Here is a 7697-nt window from a genome sequence, read left to right as displayed (position 1 = left end):
GCAAGCTTTCTTCAGAACAGCAAAAAATGTCTTTGTCTTCTCTGTTATTGCTCTGAATTCAACCGGGAGACTTCAGCGTGTCATAAAGTTCACATCGCCCCTTCATCACTTAACATTTAACCTAACGCAGCTCCGTTTCAGGTGAGTCAGAGTTGTCCAGCAGCAGTGAAGGAGCTGAACGTGTGAGCGCGGACACCTGACTGCCGCTGGTGTTGATAGGTGGTTGTGTGTCACCACCCTGGGCTGGCTCGGCTCGAAGGCCAGTCAGAAAACTTCACCTAATGGCTCTATCTATCTATCAATCATGTGTCATATGTAATTAAAGTTGTGCACACTTTCCAAGATAACGCCATCATCTCAAAATGTGTTACTGTTGATGAAAGCTGTTTTCACATTTCTCTGCTGAAGGAGGAGAGTTTCTTTATCTCGTTACAGTTAAATGCTAACTAAAGTTTTTGGGATTAATCGGAACTGTGTCCTGATTCTTGTGGAAAACCTTTGGTGCTGTCCTACCCAAGAAATACTTTATGCACTGCTAACAATACTAATTTTAGTGTTGAAACCAATTCAACACACAAAGAATTAATGACTGTCTGAAGCTAAAAACCTTTTTTTTGTTTGATGCTTTTATTTAGTGGGAGCCACTCTCGTGAAGCAGACTTGACCTCAGTGACGCCTGATCCGCTTACGCTGCCTTTACTCTCCACACAGTCACAACAGGGAGCATCATGGTGTGTTGCATTCGCTGACTGGGTATTGTTAATGCACACCGTCATGCCGTGACTCATGACGGAGCACAACAAAGTCAATCTTAATGGACTGATTACTAACAACATTTTCCGAGAATTGAGCCCTGCAGTTCTGTGAGTGTGATTCTGGTAGGAATCGATTTGTCTGCTGTCCCTGTTGACCAATGACAGATAAACATAAGGTGTCATAAAACCTGGAGGTTCAATGACATCTAAATGAGAGTACATTTGTAACATTTGTAAACATCTGAATTTGCCTCACAAGCTGAGAAAATGAATAAAAAAAAAGAATTACAGGTGGCTATTCTTAATTGCAACAGTGTAATATGAAAAGATTAAATGTATCTGCAGGGAATTTTGGATTATTTTCCATATTTTTGATCATTAAAGTAGAGATGTTACAAGAAGGTCAAAGGTACAAAAAAGAGTACTTAAAAAAAACACACACACACACACACACACACACACACACACATTTGTAATTAGATGTAAATAATCCAAAACAATGTCATCGTTACAAAGATGGCAATTTACATCAACATCAAGATTTGACTTTTTACATTTTACACATGTATTATCAGTAATATCCGATGATGTCATATTTGAATGTTAAACACCGTATCTTTCCATTGTAGTGTGATATCAGAACAGGAAACCTGGAGGAGGAACCTGATAAAACCTGATTCTGCCATCCGTGTGTTTTGCTTCATACTGCCATCTTGTGGTTTACTGAACTGCTCACGTGAAGCAACAAGTCTGATCAGCTGTTGATTTTCATAACAGGATACAATAACTTCCAATCATAATAGAAAAAAGAGAAATAATATCATAGAATGTGAAAGACCTTCGATTAAAAAAAAGGTTTCAGCACACAAGTAAAGAGAAATTTCCAATCTGAATCATAAACTGGTTCAGATTTCATTTTGTTTTGGTAACGTATTCTAAGTGTTTTGTAAAAAAGTACTTTTCCTGAGCTACATTTGAAATTATAGCAGCAATCCGACGTTACAATTAATGAGTCTTGCTTAATTTATTTGGTAATTTACAGCTATACAGTGTAAATTTGGATAAGGATAAGGATAAGGAATGTATTGTGTGTGACAATACATTTTGTATTATAATACAAAATGTTAAAATTAATCAAGAGGCCTAAAGTCAGTCATAAAAATGTATAAACGTTTGTCACATCTTCCAACACAGATTTTTGGAAATAGTATGAATGAGCCGGACTTCTGATAGTTATTGTGCTCATGTGAGATGGATGTGAAGGGGAGGAGCTAGATGACACTGCTGAAACGTGATGCAGTCTGGCATTTTGATAGTTAAATGAAAAAGCTGGTCCTATAAGAGGGAGACAGGAAACATTATTCAAATAATCAGAAATGAAGACGCTCACATCAGCATAGATAAGCAATAATAAGCCAGTGATCATCTCTAGCTGCAGTTTCTGATGCGAATCAAATCACAACACCCATTTTAGTGTCACTTTGGAGTTTATCTAAAGATGCTGTCGAACACATAGCTCAGTGAGGAAGTGGCTTCTTTATCGCCCAGCTGTGGATGAGATATGTGTATGTGTGTGTATATAGAGAAGGGAAGGGGGTAAAACAGGCTCCATGGCAACCACAGACCCCCCCCCCCCCCACACACACACACACACCCCACCTCTCCCCTCCACCCCCCCCTCCTCACTGCTGCATGTGTGAGGGCCAGCAGGAGACGTGTTCACGTGTTGCAGCTCAGTGCTTTTATTATGTGCTCCCACCAGCTCCATCCACAGAGGAGTAGGAGGACAGGTGGTGCTCTAAGTGTGTGTGCATAGGTGTGTGTGTGTGTGTGCGTGCACTATTGTAAAGGGCCAGTATCTTGCTCCCATGTGTTTTTACTGAATGGTTTTTGAGCCACGTGCTGGTGATGGGGGACACTGTGCACTTGGCAGAGATGAATGATAGCAGGCAGAGACTCTCAGTTGTTCCTGCTACGTGATATCAAAGCCAGAGGAGAATTATCCATTTATTTAAATACAGAATAGAACAACAGTCACAATATGGTCCGATTGAACTGATCAGACTTTTGAACCTGTGGAGGTGTTTTGTGTCACTTAAATTCCGGAGGAAATACGCATTAAATTGAAGTTATGGTTTATAGATCATGAGGACTGTGATTCTCTCTAATCTTTATTCCCTTCTATGGAATTTGTGCAGCAAGAAATTTCTGCCCGATGGGGATCTGTCTTCTTTTTTTTATGGGCTGTATACATTGGGTGTTAGCGGGAAGCAGAATGAGGAAATGAAAGCGGTATCTAAAGGAAACCACTTAGACTCACTCCATTCTTAGAAGTGACTGTAGAATAACTGCAGGACATCTGAGCATCAGCCAGGACAGCTGAGCAGGCTGTCACGTGTCGCTGCTCGACTAATCACATAAAGACAACCTTACCAACCCGTATAACATTTTGTCCCCCAGACACCCTCCTTTCTAATTTTTTCTTCAAAGCAATGAACCGAATCAATAAAGCAGCAGTCAATCATAATTTCATGTTCTCTGCAGCAGCAGCAGCTGACTTAAAGAGACAAACATTCAGTTCAAGGGTCTTTTGAAGGACTTTTTTTATTTTTTTTTTTTAAGATGTTTGTTTTATAATGTGCCACATACTTCAGATTGTTAGTGGAAGTATTTCTAGCTCTATAATGACAAAATAAAAGTGTAGCTGTTGTTAAATGTACAGTTTCCTGTTTTACTTAGCTCCAATTAGTTTGTTGAGACTATTTTTTGTTTTCTTTCTCCTGACTTTTAGGCAGAGATATCTCCATTTGAATCAGCATAAAACTTCTTTCCTGGTGATGTAAAAATAAATGTAATCCCTGAAATAAAGTGCCTTTATCTTTATTTACACATACTTTACTAAAAATGTCCTCCTCTGCAACCGCTTTTAATGTCAACATGTTTTATAACAGTAGTTAGTTTCTCCTTTTAGAAAGAAATACATCCCTTTTTAGAAGCCCTATTCTCCAAATCGGAGTGATTGCACATGTAAGTAGGCCACTTCATTGTGCAAGGCAGGTAGTTAATTGTTGCATGTACCAAAATTTATCCGGCTGGGTCTCTCCTTTCAGAAAGCAGCCTTTTTGTTTGCCCATGTGGAACCCATAACAAGCAGGTAAAGCAAAAAAACATCACAAATAACAAAACTCTGTTGCAATCTCTCAGTAGACCCAGAACACAGGCCCAGAAATATATTAATCTGGGTCCAGTAATTTAGGCCAGAATTTGGAGGAAATTTTATTTGACCTTTGACTCCTATTTTAAAAACAAAACAGCAAGTCACAAGTAACAAAGATTGTACTGTGTAAACACTGCCTCACACCGCAGATGCTTTATTCTGCTCTAAATGTGAGGAAATGGGAACAGCTTGATGGTTATGGCTGCGTTTGTAATACTCTTGGTCATCAAGTGTGTTTTCCGACAGTGAAATGTTCCTCACCAGCCAAACGGTGTAGGCTATGGAAATGATTCCTTGGCTGATTGGCTGTGAGTCACACGGCAGAGGCCTCTCTGCTGGCAGCGACTGTTGGGGGAATCCTGAGGATTACAGTGCAGCAGAGTAAAACTCAGGTGAGCATCGAGGATTAGCTCACAGATTAAGACATCAGGTGATGGCTGCAATGGCTTCTGGTGTTGGCAAGTTCCTGTGTCGGCATCTGGTTTAGGCTTGACATCCTCCATCTACACTAAAAATAAAATCTAATCTGCAACTGAGGAGGTTTTTCTGAGCTCGTCCTGTCAGCAAAACACTTTCATATCCACTGTAATTTGAAAGTAGGCAATAAATGTGTTCCTCGCATGCCTTGTTAGAATATAAAGGCACAAACTCATCACATAAATATCTACATAAGAACGAGGCAGCACTGACAAAGTGGGACAGTTGTGATGTAGTATGTTTTGGAATAAAGCAGTTTTCCTACAGCGCCAGTGTTTAAATCAGACCATCTGCATAAATCAATCACCCAGTGCCACCATCTAGTGGATATAACCCCACATGATAAATATCTCTGCAGGCATTCCATAGAAAAGTTTACTTTGAACTGAGTTTATATGGAAAAAGCAAAAAGTGAATATGAAATGCATTTGAATTTTGCAATATTTATCGCAACAACAACAACTGGAATACACAATAATAGCTGAGTTTTGTATGAATATTTTAGCAGGTCAGTCACAGCAAGTAATGCAACAAAGAAGTAGATGATGCTGCAGGAAAGGTTCAGAAATATTCAATAAACAATAACACTTTTTGTGTGGTGTTTGAGCTAAAGGTTCAGTTCACCTGTTAAATAGAAATGTTAAATTCTAGATGAAGGCAACAAAATGGTTGGATCCTTCTCCTATACTTGGGAGTGTGGAGGCGTCAAGTTGGCGTGACGTCTGACATGTCCATTTAAATTATCCCAAAAAAGCTGATGTCTAAATTTAAAATGTATGAACACATGCATCTTTAGCTCTGCTCTGTAGTGGAAGGAAAAGTATTCATTATGTCACCTCGTGTGCTGACACACTTAACTAACAGGCTTTGACATGAAGTGTTCAGACATTTATGTTTCAAATTGGAGATCTGTGTCAAGAAATTACAAAAGCATCAAGAATAAATGTTGAACATCTGGGTCACTCAAGCCTGTTTTATAAAGCAATGAACTATGGTAGAGACCGAAGTCTTGTGTGTTAGCATTAAAAATGGACCATGTCATGATGTTCACTGTCACCTCCACTTATTGTTGTTCAGTTCGTTGTGGATTTGCATATTAGTGCAGGTGTCTCCACGGATGGCACATTTATCTGCATGTCTGTGCCTGTGTTAGTCCACAACGTGTCCCTCCATGATATCTTATCAAGAGAGTCATCTCTCCTTTTTATGACAACACCTACAACATCCTACAGGGCATGTCGGGGAGGGAGGACATCAGTGATTTTATTATATTTCAGGGAAATGACTCAAAGCAGTTTATGCCTTCCTTATAAAACATATTCCCAGTTAAGTAAATTGTTAAGTTGTTTTTGTGGGAAATACTGTTGACATTTTGTTCTGATACAAATTTCTTATGCGTTCAGCCTTTCTCTTGATTCGTGCAGTATTATGAAATCAGTCGATTTACATAACAGTTGTGAAATCCTCAAGAAGAAACTGCTTTAGGATTTTATTGCACAAATTCACAAACAGACTCACCTTTATTTGATTTGAAGTTTTTGTCTTTTGTCCCGTTTAGTAAAGGAAAATGTTTGGTTTTTGCTGCTCATGGTTTTAAATTAAGATAGGTTCAAAAGTCTGATCAGTTCAATCGGACCATATTGTGACTGCTTGTTCTATTCTGTATTTAAATAAATGGATAATTCTCCTCTGGCTTTGATATGAAATAACAGCAACAACAACAAAAGATATTGATGCATGGCGACAGCTGTTTGACAACTTGGTACTTGGCTTGTTTATTCCAAACTGGCTGTAAGTTCCTTACAGCAATGAAAAAAAAAAAACTAAATTGTAAATGATGTTTGCAGTGTGTTGTATGAATGTGAAAGTATCTTCTATGGGATTATTGTGTGCCTGCAGCAGGATCAGCCCATACATGTAGTCTCTGAACTGGGTCAGAGCTTCAGTGTTCAAATGGCACCACATCATCTGACACATTGTGGCGACAGATTCCTTTTTCTGTCCGTTTGAGTTATTATGAACCTTCATGTGCTGTGAACTATTTTAACTCTGAAACCATATCTGACACAACTGCTTATATAAAGCATTACATAAACAATGAATCAATCCCCACAGTCGGCAGTTCCCGTTAAGAGTTTCCCGGTCACCTCAGTGACATTTCAGCTAAAAACACAACAGAAGACACAACTTTTTGTGAGTGATCTTCTCTGACGTTTAACGCCATAAAGTTGATAATAAAAAATAAAAAAAAACAAACAACAAAGTCGTGGTTGTTTTTTTTTGTGTAAGTCCGCCGCCTAAAAAGGTTATACAATATCATTGCGTTATATAAGTGAGCCACATAGCGGGACCAATGGGAGCGTGCCTCGTGCGTCACGTGACCGGCCCGTGCTCGCCTCAGCGGATCGCGTGAAATCCGAAGAGAGGCTACAACCTTTAGCCGCCGAAGCTAGCTGGCTGGCTGGCTAGCGCCCAAGATGGAGCACGGACGGAGCCTCAGCTTTGTTTTCCCCGGAGCTTCACCCAAGACTTCCCCCAGGAGGAGGACGTGACATCCTCGAAGCTTCGAGACGTGTAGAGGTTGTTTTGTTTTTTTTGTTGTTTTTTTTTTTAGGGGGGGGGGGCGCCACATCAGGCCGAAAATAAATAAAGAAAAGGAGGTCTGTTTGCGGATTTAACCGGCGGTAGCGCTAAGCTAGCTCCAGGGGTCTCTTATATAAAAACAACGGCTGCGGCTCACTTCGCTTTTTCATCCAGCTTCTAGCTGACAATCACACTAATTGACCTCTGCTTTATCAACAACTTATTTAGACGCCCCCCTCCAAAAAACTAAAAAAAAAAAAAAAAAAACTCGGACTTTATTGAGTTTACTCTGTCTTTTTATTTTAAAGACGAGTTAGCGTGACAGACCAGACGGAAAAATAATCTTCTTACTTGCTAACGCTGAGCTCGGAAGGTTTCTGCCTCTCGTTGGTTTATGGAGAAAACGTTAAAAAAAAAAAAAAACAATGCCATTGACTGGTTTGATTCAAAACCCCGTTTAACGACGACTTGTGAAAGTTTTGTTTGTTGACCAAAGACGGACTCGGACCGCCTCCTTGTTATGAGGGAGGTAGCGGAGGTTCGGTAACCGGGCGGATCGGCCGGTTCATAACGCCGACCTCCTCGGGTCTCTGTTAACTTTGCTGCCGGAGGGGGCCTTAGGTGGGTGTTTTACCGGGCGGAGGGGGGGTTGACATACAGCAGAA

Source organism: Echeneis naucrates, chromosome 21 (genome assembly GCF_900963305.1).
Source record: "Echeneis naucrates chromosome 21, fEcheNa1.1, whole genome shotgun sequence".
Classification (NCBI taxonomy): Eukaryota; Metazoa; Chordata; class Actinopteri; order Carangiformes; family Echeneidae; genus Echeneis; species Echeneis naucrates.
Note: the sequence above shows the minus strand (reverse complement) of the source record.